We start from the raw sequence: 14,173 nt of genomic DNA, 5'->3' as shown, positions 1-14,173 counted from the left end.
TGATGTTTACAATGGCAGATAAAAATTCATCCATGTTGGATTCCGGTCCAACACAGTTTGTTGTTCTGCCGGAATTGTACGTTTGATTTAAAGTGCGTTAATGAATGAATGTAAAACGATAAAATACAATTTTCATTATCTTCTACACATGCAACAGTAAATCGTATTAGCAAGAAATGGCAAGGACTACGTACTGGATAAGACTTTATATAACTTACTGATGGCACCGCATTTCTTCAGCCAGATTTTAACATCTCTGAGAATATGGTTTGTGCAGTAAATATTCGTCAATCTTGAAAAATGATACTTGCTTGAGATTTCCACACTTGTTAATCGCTGGATATTAAAACCCCCAAAAAGAGAGCCTTTGTTCCTGAGCAAGGTTGTACAGTTCCCGGTTGACTTGTTGAACGCAGTGTTCGTGAAAACCAGGCTGCTCCAAGATCCCAGCCATCACAATCTACCTAAAACCTGACCCATTGCCGTATCCAAATTACACAGTGGAAACTTTGGTTCCGAGAAGAAGAATTTGGTACCAATGGTTTAGACATGATTAATCTTGCCATTATGACATTTGAAGGCAACTGTCTAGGAAACTTTCGTTTCAGGTTAAAATCTTTCAGTCTTCTTTGATTAGACATGTATATTTCGCTTTAAAAGCATTCATCAGTGTCTATAAAAGCAAATTAAGAATTAGGTTCAAATAAAGTAAAGGCTCTCCACTACCTCACAACACGCCCTTTACGTAACTAAAAACCTGCCACATGCAACGGATGGAAGCGTTGAGAAACCACGGAAAAAAATAAAATAAAAACACGGGAAAGATAAAGAAACAGTATCTGCTCAAAGCAATGTGAACAAAAAAAACATCATTTGCACCGCGGTAAAATCATTTTTTGTATGTTAATTTTAGCGTTTATTTTATTTAACCATTTATCTTCAGCCATGTCTAAATTTGCGGTGCGTGGTTGTTCGATGGGTGGATGTTGAGAAAACGAGCGTGGATGGCAATCTTTAAAATGATACAAAAGCGATGTTCCATCGTTGCGCTGTGAAACGTCGAACTTGGACCATGTGGCACGGTGACCCGACCAACGAGTGGCAAACCTGTTTTTCGTTTGTCCCACGTATTGTTCCTTACATATGTTACAAGCAGCAACGTATATACCACAACTTTTGCATGTTAATGATCTTAACTGTGCCAGTTGGAGTTTGTAAACATGTTGATGGTTTGACCGTGGTTAAGGCACAATGCCCGCAGGGATATGATTCTGTTGCAGAGCTATCTGCAGTGGCAATTTGCCTAAGGCGTATCAGAAGGTCTTGGAGAGATGGTGGTCTCTTGTATGTCACCATACAGTTTGGTTTAAGTTTGTTTTTTTTTTCTGAAAGTTGTAGTTGCGCTGGAAACTGCGAGGCCAAAGTGATTTTCTCAATATCTTGCATTGACGGATTGTCTCTACCAAGTTCTCGCTTCTCTAATGATATCAGCAGTCACTCGTTTGGGAAACTGCGAGCGCTTTGCCTCTAGTCCGTCAATGCTGTTGTTATGATCAATTTGTAGCAGATTGAGATACCTCAACCCCCTATTTTACCCCCCTATCCTATTTTTCCCTCGATTCCTAGGAGTTAGCAGGGTCAAACAAACTCACTCAATTGGCACTGGCACAACATTTATTAAAAATTTAACACAACATCAACAAAAACATATATACACGTAAGGCTGTGCCTGTGCCTAATTAGACACGTCAATCCCGGATTCACGCATTATCTGCGTGAGCATGTCGTCATCCTCCTTCATGCTTTCTTCCCACTCTTTCCCACTGGAGAAGTCTTCAAATTCACATAGGCATTGACAATCCATCCCTTGATGTTCGCATTTGCGGTCATCTATGGGTTTTGCCTTCATCACCCTCTCTAGAAATGATGGCCTCTTCGGACTTTTCGGGACTTCTAACAAACTGTCCCTCTTTGGACTCTTCTTCTTCGGCATTATGCTCGCTTCAAGGGCGCGCCACCTTTCCCTCTTTTCGGACTGTCACTAATGTGACACTTATGACATAGCAACTGATTGCCATGTTTGCATGTAGGTGCCACATCGGCGTTGAAGATTCCTTGCCCATGTACTGGTTCGCTATCCGCGACGGTTTCGTTTTCCATGTCCTCTCCCTCGCTGTCGCTTGTTTCAACTGACATCTGGTCCACGAAGTCGCGTATATAGTCTGCGATCAGACATAGGTCTTCATCGATGGGGAGCCCTGCCTCAATTTCCTCGGCAACGTCTTTTGCCAACTGAATGACTATGTCATCCGTTACGCTGCCGAGTACTTTTTTCTCAGGGTGATGGTGATTCCGCGTCCGCTGGCCAGTGTGCTTCAACGAAGCGACGCTCCATTGGGGCCTTGTCCTGCAGGCTTGATAGGCGAGTTATGGGGTCAGACAGGTTGGTGGTAATGAAGCAACGAGTAGCCTTGTTGTCCTGTCTGTCCCCGTGGGTCTTGGCACTCCAATTGTTGTGGTACATGAACTTGATGGCGCTGATCAGCTTGTCGTCGTTGAACAGGGCTGAACCAGCGTCATCAATTTTTAAGACCTTATGCTTGAATCGGAGTGCCATCTGACCCACACCCGCACTATCATTGGTCATCACGCTGGCGACCTCTGGCGGAAAAAGAAATTTCCCTAATAGGGTCTTCCCTTTACCCGCTTCCCCATGTAGAACGATATGGGGAGCCAACGTGATGCCGTCTTCTTCTTGATTTCTTGCTTCTAGAGCAGCCTGTACTAGAATGATCATCAGTTCTTTATGGTTCAGCTTGATACCATTCCATCGGATGTTTTTGGCCTGTGCTAGTATGTCTTTGATGATCTTGACTGCTTCTTCTACCTTCCATGGTTTGCTTTTCGTGGCCATTTTCCTGAACGCCTTCTTCATTTTTCAGGACTGGCGCCCGAACACCGCTGTTTGATATGCGCGTTTTGCCAGTAATTCGGGATACGAGAAGTCGCGCTCGAAAAGCTTTGCCTTGAAAGCATTCATCGACGGTTTGCCGTCGAACGTCTTCGCTACTTCCTCGGCGATTTCCGCATAATGCCCTTTTTGGCCGTTCACGAACTTTGTTTTCTTGACCTCTGCTGCCAGCTCTGGTGGAATTTCGTTTGACAGGTGCTTGTACTTGTATTGTATGTAAGCCGCAAGGTCCTTCACTGTGCCCAAGTAGGTAATGTTGATTCCTAGATCTCTTAACCGTTTGCTGACGGTCTTTTTGGGTACTGGGTTGCCCGTTTTCGAAGAGCCGGAGCTCTTCGATGTGAAGAGCCCATGATGATGAATGCTGTTGCCCCTCTCCTGGGGCCCGATGTATATGGTCGCATGTGGGCTCTGCCACACCCCTGGCTTGCCAGTCTCTGTGGTAAAGGCCCACTTTCTGCCTTTTTGCGGGTCTTGCGCACTCTCGCTCGAAGTTTCTCTTCTCGGACTCTTCGATGTCCCGGCGGAATTGCCTGCGCTTTCGCATTGAATCACATTTGGTGTCGTTGCAGTCATTTTTAAAATAATTATCTACAATCTTATCAAGATCAGCTTGAAGCATCTACAAACGAATACAAGTTTTGGCACGGCACAACATATATTATAAATTTCAACATCAACACAACGCTAAAGCAATAATAAATAACAGGCTGTGCCTAGCGTGGTAGTGAGAGTTCAATATCCACCTCCATAGTATATGGAATTGCAATAAAATTGCTTGTCTTGCTGGCATAGCTGGCGTCGTTACTGTTATACACTTCTGCACGTAAGTCTTTCTTTATACTCTCTTGGTACACGTGCATCTGTGTCCACATTTGCTTACAGATAGGTGCGTGACTCAACGAATGAATATCGAACCATGGAGTTTCGAAATAGTTCTGCACTGTTGTGCCTGTGTTGTCTGTATCACTTTCACTGATGCGATGTTGGTCTCTTTGTAGGAACTGAATGGGTATCTTGGTGATGCTGTCTCCCAGTTGATAGCGTACTGCTGAGTGGTTGGACATCAGTGGCATCTGATAGTTGAACTGACCCGCCACCGTGTTTTTACTGCTTCCTCTGTCGAACCGCTCTCCCCCTCCGGTAATTGTGTCTTTGTCCCAGGCCACATCGAGATATAGCAATGGTGTTGTCCTGCCTGAGTCTTCTTGCCTGTTGATTGCTGCACACGGCCACATGTTCATATGCCAGTTCTTGAACCGGATCATTTCATAGTTGGTGAAGTTTGTTTTCAGGGTTGCTAAGTCTGTGATGTCTGTGTCTCGTCCTCTATCGGTGTAGTACCTCCAGTTGAGGTATGATGGTGTTATTGTTGCTGGTTGTACTGGTAAGGTGAACCCTTCTATTTCTCCTGTGTTGTTCCATGGTACCCAGGGATGAAAGGCTAGTGATGATGATGACGATAGAGCTCCCACCTCTGTGCCGTAGTTAGCATACATACCTCTTCTGACGCCTTTAATGTGGGCTGTGCCATGCGTGAAACGGGGTCTTCCTACTGTAAGTGTTGGGTTTCTTCCTCCTCCCCCGGAGCCTTGCGGTAAATCTCCGGTTCTTAGTCTTTTTGTTGGAGGTCCCCCATCTCCGCCATCATCTTCGTTGTCCAAATCATTTAGCCATTCATCGTCGTCAGACATTTGAAGCATATCTAGTTGGCTAGTTGGAGGTGTTGTCCTCGGACTGGTTCTTTTTCTGCTCATGCTCGGTAGTGTGGAGGACTGTCCAGTGTTAGCCCTAGATCTCTGAGATCGTCTATTCTCGTTGATCTTGTTAATCCTCCCGAAGTTCTTTGGTGTAGGGGACATCGAAGGGAGTACCTTCCCTTTACCGTTGAATATAGCACGAACAAGGCCAGCACTAGGCCCACTGATATTACCAAGACGTCCAACCAAAGCACGATCTGCACTATTAAATTTCCAATACGCCTCTGGTCCGAGCTTTTCGTATGCGATGTCGTGGTCTCTACAGGCTTCGTCCAATTCATTTACTGGCTCTCCAACAGTATTCCCAGGTCCACAGTGCGGATATCCAGGTATTGTAATCCCACCTGTAGCCAACTTCTGCGTTGACTTCAATCTCATATCTGCTCTACTATTCATTTGCACCTGCCTTATATACCTGGTCTGGGCACTGGCACAGCATATTTTTTTCCCTCCTTACGCTGTGCCACCAACCCATACTGTGCCAGGTGAATAATAAGGCTGTGCTGTGCCAATTCCTTTTTATTGTTTACTTCATAGTAGTTATTTTGACCCTACAAACTCCTTTATGTGCCCTTGTGCCTGTGCCTATGACGTCACAATGCTGATGCCAGCTTCGCTGGCGCGGCGGAGCCGCACGTCATAGGCACATCATGATCTTGGTTGGACACCCCGTACACAATAATGTCATCTTGTATATTATGAACACCCTTGCAGCATTTGTCGGATGACTCTTTGGTACATTTCCGGTGCACAAGCAATTCCAAACAACAGTCTTTCATATCGAAAAAGACCTTCGTGCGTAACAAACGTTGTAATGTCACGTGACTCTGGGGTCAATTCAACCTGATGATATGCCCATTTTACATCAAGCTTACTAAAAACTTGGCTTTTATTCATATCTTGGAGAATTTCATCAATTGTTGGCATAGGGTAACGTTCTCTTACAACAGCAGTGTTTGCCCTCCTCATGTCAACACATAATCGAATGTCGTTGTCACGTTTCGGTACGACAATTACCGGAGACACCCAAGGAGTTGGACCTTCCACCATGTCCTGTTTTCCAAGTTCACGCAATTTTTGCGTCACCCTTTCCCGCAAATTGTAGGGCACTCTCCTCTTTCCCGAATCCCGTGAAACAGCTTTCATAATCAGACAAAAGAAGAGGAAATTTTTTTGCTCAAAAGGCGTCCCAAAATACCCAAGGTTTGATTGCTTCTCACAAGGTATCTTGGCTGATAGCAAAAGAAGGCCTTCCATTTAATGTCGGGGAAAGGTTAATACCCCGCACCCATACTCGCATCTGTTCCGATAAGCGACACAACTGTAAAACGAATTGAATTGATGAAATGAGCGAAAGCACTGAACAACAACTTTGTGAAGTCTTACAAAAAACATCTTTTAGCTTACAATTGGATGAAAAATTTATGGAGGAGCTTTTATTTTGCAAGTGTCTGGAAACAGACACCAAAGGCCAAACAATATATCAAACCTTAGTAGCCTACTTGCAGTACAAATCTATCACAATTATGAATATAGTAGCATGTGCTACTGACGGCGCTCCAGCAATGGTAGGCAGATATCGCGGATTTATATCTTTACTTCGGCGTCAACATTTGGTAGCAAAACGTCTTAGCCCAGCACCTCTTAAAAAATCTTGGGATATCGCTGTGAAAGCAATTAAACAAAATAAAATCAAACGCTAAGAATAGCCGATTGTTTCGGCTGCTTTTGAGGAGTTTGATCGTCTCCTTCACACTGAGGTTCGTTGGTTGTCAAAAGGCGAGTCTCTTTCAAGATACAGCGAACTTCTTGGAGAAGATTCTCTTGTCAAATATGTTATTTCATGCCGGCAAGATACCAGCTATCTGGCTGATTTTTATGAGAAAATAAACATTGCAACAAATAAACTCCAAAGTCTAATTAACAAACTGGAAATGTTTGGGCCATCGGCTAAGTCACATGACAATGCAAACTCTCTTGCTTTATTATCGGAATTAACAAGGAAATCATTGGACACAGTGAAAAAAGAAGGCCTATTTGCAGTGGAAGGGTTATGTGACAGTTCTGCTTCACTATACAAGATATCATATGATGTAGTAGACTCCAAATCAGACAGAGAGTTGCAAGGAGATGGTATAACATCCATCTTCTCAATGCAATGATTTTCATTTTGCTTCAGATATTTTGTTTTGCTGCATGAAGGCTCTTCAGGGTGACTTGAATCGATGTTTTCAGTTGGTAATCTAGTTTTATCCAGATTTGTGCGAGATCGTTTGCAGCCACTTGAAGAAGTTGAGAAAGTAAAGGCTGACACATCACCTAAATCTCCCAGAGGACGTGTATCTGGAGTTTGTAGGGATAGGCCTGGTTTCAAGCTGTTAGGAACTCGAAGAAGATTAGCCACATGAGCTTGGTCCGTTGATTCTAACGCAGCAAGAAAACTTGCAAATGCAGCCGGCCCTCTTTGAGGTAAAAGAGACAAAAATGCAACCTGCAAAATAAATGCCACCTTGCAAATGTTATACAAACCACTATTAAACCTTGTAATGCAAAACTACATTTGTTCGCTAAAAAAGTAAATCTAAACTATAAGTAAAATCATAGTGCTTTTTACTCACATTTTTGTCAAACTCTGTCGTTTTAGATTCAATTTTCTCCACCAAACGGTCACTTAAAATGCGTTCACAAATCAAACTTTGAACAACTTCATCTCTTTGCAAATCATTAGCAAGTGAAAGGCGATTCCTTTGCAGCAACTCTGTGCAATTTTTCCATTTTAAATGCTTGATGCATACTAAATAAAACGGTTAACAATAAAACTAAGAGGAGAGAGCTATGTTACAAAAGTCACATGAAACTACAATTACGTCAAATTAAATGCTATATTCGTAGCAAGTAGACCTACGTACACAAAAACGAAATTATATGTTTATTTTGGCAACTAAAGGTATATTTTTCGTTTTGTAGGTAGCACATCATCAGCAATATTTTTTTCTGAAACCATTGTTTAAGAGATACAAAACTACATCAGGCCAAACGTATTATTCGCAGGTTGTATAGGAACATGTATTGTACCAGTACAACTACACCACGATCATGTTTTTTTCATGCAACGATCACGTGGTCAAAATGAGCCAAACAGCCAAGCACTAGCCGAATTTTTTTTATTTTTGTAGTCTGAATAAAACGAGTATAAGGATCTTATTCGAGTTTGTAGCTATAGTGAGGTTTCTGCATATTGATTATTCAAGGCATTCCCAAACTGGGGGTCGTGACCGTTCAATAGTGTGTTTGTTTAATGTATTTGCAATAAATTTAGTTCTTTCGTCCTTTTGTATTGCGGGGGGCGATGATGATGTATAGATTGCTGTAAGGGGACGACTGTGCACATAAGTTTCATAGACTTCTACGGGTCGCAAATAAACAAGTATACGCGGCCCACTGAAATGGTTACTGGACCACTCAATAAACCCGTGGGAGTAAAGGCCCGTTTACACACGAACACAGTTTGGCACGGCACAGCACAGTCTACGGTGTTTACACTACTGGAATAATCGAGCACGACAAGTGCAAGTGACAAGTTACGTTGTTTCTCTGCCTCGCCAGCGATATTATAAATTACAAATAAAAGTACTTTCTATTGGCTGTAGATATTTATGAACAAAGGGCATGTACTGTTTTACATAATTTTTTACGACGCAAGGTAACACTAACTACTACAGATTATGAAAACAAAGATGGTATAATTGAACCAGGACAATGGTTTTCCACAGCAGCATCCCGCTGATACGCCATTCCACATACCGCTTTGTAATGCAGCTACGGCACCATTTCATACGCTCAAAACAATCGCTCACATGTCAAACGCGGTCACATCACACAACCACAACTAAAATAATATATGTCCTCTATTTTTAGGCAGTCGCGCTGCACTTTCGCATCAATGTGTGCCCAACTGTGCCCGAATTTATGCTCATCGAGCAAAAGCGAGCACATCCTAGCACAGACCGGCACATCCCATCCCAGCACAACTCAGCACGCGCGCACAATAAAACAAACACGGAATCGTCTGTAGTGTAAACAAGCCTTTAGAGCTAACAAAATTAAATCCATTTAGACAAGCGATATACTAGAAAGATTACACTAAATATCATGGTAACAAAAAATATACAAGGTCTCGCTTGATGATAAAGCTCATCCCACTGCGAAGACCATTACACTCGGTGATCTCAGCTATTATATCGATCATGGATTAAAATCTCAGTCAAACTGGATGAATTACATTTCCCGGAAAATAAAAATAAGGCGAAAAATTACGCTTTCAGTTGGGATATAATTATCATTTTTGTTGCTGATGAATAAACAATGAACTGCACCGATTCGGTGAACCAAACTACCCTGGTAAACTGTCGATGGATACCGTATCTATAGTTGTTGGTTGCTCATTTTAGGTGATTTCTCTATGTTCTATCGACTGAAGTTTATAAACAAACTTAATTGAAGCCGCACGCAAACTCACAGGAAACGTGATTTGTTTGCATCTCACCTCGATTTGTCAAATGCGATGCTACTGTAAAGTTGCATTGTTATCATTTACTCCCGAAGTCCAACCTCAGTTTCCGTTTCATATGGATTAGCTATAAATTAAACCTGAAACATGATCGACTGTCCAACTGTGTGTTTCTTGTATATGCCATTAACTTTTATACGTTTTTAGTCGTTCATTGAAATTTGGCTATTTCGCTTACATATGTGCACAACTGCACTTTGTCGTTCAACTTAAAGTGACGCAGGAAAAATTTATCAGCCTGAAAGAGGTCGTGGGCGAAACGTCCCGTATTAAAGGCCGCATATCAGTATTAAATCCCAAAAATCTAGTTTTGAAGGCTATCACCATTAATACCCATACTGAGTGATTTGCTTTTTTGCCAACAACAATTCCTGTGGTCAGTGACCCATGAAGATCTACTGGTACTATTCACAGAGAAAAAAAATTGATTACAGCTGCATCCGCCAAAACACAGCAAGGATCTGAGGAGCCTCCAGGAGGATCTTTTGTCCTATAGGATAGCAAAAACAGTCCCAGGGGGCAACCAAAGCAACTTTCCTGTGACAATTTTTTTTGCCATTGCGTAGAAAAGGGTTAGGGCCAACATTAAATTGCAAATTGGATGAGGTTTTTGTGATTCATTTTTTCGCAAAACCATCTTACATTTTTTTGCAGCCAATTTAGCTAAAATAATGACTAATCGGGGGCCTAAAAGACCCCTAGGTGGTGCTTTAAGCAACTATCTTGCAACTAATTTTCACCTTACTGCGTAGCCAAGAGGCGGGCCTAACATAAAATCACAAATTAAGGTATACTTCTTTGATTCAATTTTGAGCTACATCCCCTTGAACATTTTGGTGGTTTTTCAACTAAACTTTTCACAGCACCCTGCACCAAACGTCTGACTGACTGAGAAGAGCAAAAAATGCACCAAAACTGCACTAAACACGCTGAAAATCGCCCTGGCTACACCACGTGACTTCTTGCTCATTCAACCAGAAAATTGACCCCAACGCATCACCGGTTGCCTTGTGACGGAACTGAGACTATCTATGACGCAGGATTCCCCGCGGGCAAAACTATTTTAATATAATTACTGATATGCGGTCTTAAATAGTGGCGCACCCGCCCAGAATCGCAATTGTTCTGTGAAGTCCAATACATGAGCCATTCAACTATTACATTGTGAAGTTTCACACCTGTTTGATCATCGGATCCAGAGTTGTAGCTGTTTTACTAACATCACTAGACAACAGAAAATGGCCTTGTCAACAGAGTTACCGCCAAGACAACTGATAGGCAGAGGATGATGCTTCAAGCCCCAAACCGGTCACATAGAATGGAACCAAATATCACGAGGCAGTCATGCAACAATTATCTGCATGTCCAATACTTAATTACATGACACAGGTACTTAATTACATGACAAAGGCAAAAGCGTTAGCATGTGAGTTGGACATTATAGACTTTCAAGGTACCCCTTCTTGGTGCTTTCGTTTTATGAAGCGGCACAATCTTTCCATTCGCACCAGAACTACCGTTTCGCAACAACTACCAGATGATTACCGAGAAAAACTGATGTTGTTTCGCACCTACTGCACAAACAAGATCAATGAACAAAACATCCAGCTAAAACACATCACAAACATGGATGAGGTTCCCCTGACATTTGACATCCCCGTAAACCGTACTGTCGAAAGAACAGGAGCCAGTGCTGTTAGTATACGGACCACAGGAAATGAGAAGTCATCCTTGACAGTAGTTCTTGGTTGCCAGGCAAATGGCCAGAAGCTACCGTCCATGGTCATTTTTAAAAGAAAGACTTTACCAAAAGAAAATTTTCCGGTTGGTGTCATTATTAGGGCCAACCCAAAGGGCTGGATGGACGAAGAGATGATGATTGATTGGTTACGTGAGGAGACCAGACGGTTTTTTTCATAAATCGCCATCTCTGTTGATTTATGACTCCATGCGCGCTCATCTGACCGATGCAGTTAAAGGTAAAGTTAAGAAAACAAATTCAGAGCTTGCCGTTATTCCGGGTGGGTTAACCAAATAACTTCAGCCGCTAGATGTTGGTATCAACAGATCATTTAAGGCTAAATTGCGAGTTGCGTGGGAGCATTGGATGACAGACGGCGAACCCACGTTTACTAAGACAGGGAGACAACGACGGGCAAATTACGCAATTTTATGCCAATGGATCGTAGATGCGTGGGCAAAAATATCAGTATCCACTATCATGCGATCATTTAGGAAAGCTGGGATAATCACTGAACAATTAAATACTGATAATAGCGATGAGGCAGACTCTGACAGTGACGAGACAGATCCAGGAATGCTTGATGTCGAAATCGAACAAGTGCTGTATTCCGACACAGAAAATGAAGAATTTGATGGATTTCTTGAGGAGGAATAAACTGTATACTTGTTTTGAGTTTTTAATTTTTGTTAGTTTGATCGTTTCTTTGAATAAAATACAATAACCATAACAAATATTGAGCATTTTTGTTTAATGAGCTTTATACGGTAACCCATACTCCTTAAAATACGTTGCGCCTTATAGTCCGGTGCGCCTCATGTATGAACAAAAAACTAATCAAAGCAATTTATTGACAGTGCGCCTTATGGTCCGTAAAATACGGTAGGTGTGATGTCAGGTTGAAGGACTGGTCAAAATATTTGGAAAGCGCAGTCACTGCCATTAAAAGTAGACGAGTCACAGGCAAAATGAGAAAAAAAATGAATCATCGTAAAACAAAACCACTGTGAAACATTTTAGAGAACTTTCTATTTGGTGTTTGTCTTGATGCAACAGGAAGTGTACTCAGACAAATGTACACAGATGTTTTCTTGACTTACTTGAAGAAGTTAAACCATTAATTGCTAAGGTGCATACAAACTGGCGCGCACCAATATCCCCGGGACATAGATTGGCTATAACACGGAGGTAAGTTTATTTCACACATTATATTTATTTCTTCAACATCAAATGCCATTTTTGATTGTTACACTTCACTAGGTATCCAGCCAGTGGAAATTAATTTTTGGACTTGGCCTTTCAATTTCGTGTCAGTGAATCTTTGATCTGCAAAATTGTGCCTGAAACAAGTGCAGCAATTTGGACCGTGCTAATGCCAAAAGTTCTCATTCCTCCAGCAAATCACTCTGAATACCAAAACAAATGGCAGTTTCCGATATGTATCGGAAGTATTGATGGGAAACATGTTGCCATTCAAAAAACAGCAAAACAAGGAAGTGAATATTATAACTACAAGCATTTTCCTGGAGTGTGACGCCAACTACCTTTTTACATTTGTGGACATTAGTGATTCCGGACACCACAGTGATGGAGTTGTTTATGCCAATTCTCCAATAAGTAAATACTTTGAAGATTGTGTAAGCATTTCTCCACCTGCTATGCTTCCTTCCTCCAATGTGTAGGTGACAATGCTTTTCCATTAAATCCATACTTAATGCGACCATTTCCTGATCAAGGTCTTTCAGATGGTAAAAAAATATTTAACTGCAGACATTGGTGCCAATGATGTTGACTATGAAGTAAATGGTAAACTTGTTGAGACAGCTTGGCGACAAGAGGAAACTGCAGGTCTTCCCAAGATCAAAGATTTCACCACCATTCATTGTATGCAAGGCAAATAAGAGACTTGCTCAAGTTGCTTGGCAGTACAACATAGATTGCTTTTCTTTTTTTATGTTTATTGTTTTTTTTTGTAATAAACAACAGTGAATGCATACTGAATGTTGGCATGTATAGAAATGCAAATTGAAGCGGAAGGAACACTGCAAATGAATAGAACAGAACACTGGCAGTAAAATGAAAAGAACAGTACCAATATTTGTGTGTCAGGTAAATTATAGTCAAACATATGAAAAAGAAGTGAAAGCAGTTATATTTTATACAAAGCTATACAATCTCCGCACTTTCCTGCATGTCAAGCAATGCATCTAATCTTTGTTCAATTATTTTGTCAGAAATCAAAGCATTGGTTGCGTGTAAAGTTTCACCCAATTGTTCCTATGCAATTAAATGATATAAATTAGTTTTCACATCCTCTTGCTAACACCATTACCGATAGATCCACACCCGCAGCCTTCTATTTTTACCAACCGAACTGGGTGAACGACCAGTTAATGCTTGTGGCTTTCGTTTTTTGGAGGTTTGTAAACCTTAAGGTGTACCAATTTCATGTACTTCAGAATCAGGACTGATGCCTAAAAAATACAGGACCTTGTCTTAACAGTTTATTAGCAAAACTTCAATATTGCCTGCGATGCCTTGCCAGGTTGGTGTAGGTATGTAAGCGGATCCACTTGGTCTCTCTGCTTCTTCCATTTTTCTTTGGCACTTTCACCTTTCAAAGGCAGGCGAAACATGATCTTTGCTTGGACAAATTATACAAATTTTTGTTACCTGTTATACCACATGCTTTGCGAAAATATATTTTGTCACAATGTTTTCATATAAATCAGTTTTTCCTTACTCAAGAGGAAAAATTAACTCATTTTAACCTTTCAAGTATGTAGATTCCCAAACCAAAATTTCGTTCTTTTCGTTACTGCTTTCTATGTTTGGCATTTACTTAACAAAGGCGGCCCACCGCGTGTTAGGTTTTGCTTGCTTCTGGTGTTGCCAGTGCTTGGTAATGTGTTTTTGAACCGAAAGATTCTATTTGAATAAGCTGTGAAATTTGGAAATTTTGCCTGCTGACTGATCGGTCCAAAAACAGTTTCAAACCGTACCATTTTTGGCTCGTTGTTGTGCCGGTCGTTCCTGTATCGAATACAAATGTCTGTTGTGTTGCGCGGGCTCGGCCACCTAGGAGAATTTGGGACGCGTTTGGGCTAAAGGCCAAAAGAACTGCTGTGTAG

At 41.6% G+C, this 14,173-nt stretch overlaps 2 pseudogenes; one reads left to right on the top strand and one right to left on the bottom strand.

The window, feature by feature from the left end:
- Positions 1-869: 869 nt before the first annotated feature.
- Positions 870-1,446, bottom strand: LOC145895678 (uncharacterized; annotated as a pseudogene).
- Positions 1,447-11,907: 10,461 nt separating this feature from the next.
- LOC145895676 (uncharacterized) lies at positions 11,908-14,173 on the top strand (annotated as a pseudogene).

Source organism: Ascidia mentula, chromosome 3 (assembly GCF_947561715.1).
Source record: "Ascidia mentula chromosome 3, kaAscMent1.1, whole genome shotgun sequence".
NCBI lineage: Eukaryota > Metazoa > Chordata > Ascidiacea > Phlebobranchia > Ascidiidae > Ascidia > Ascidia mentula.
This window is presented reverse-complemented; position numbering and strand designations above follow the sequence as displayed.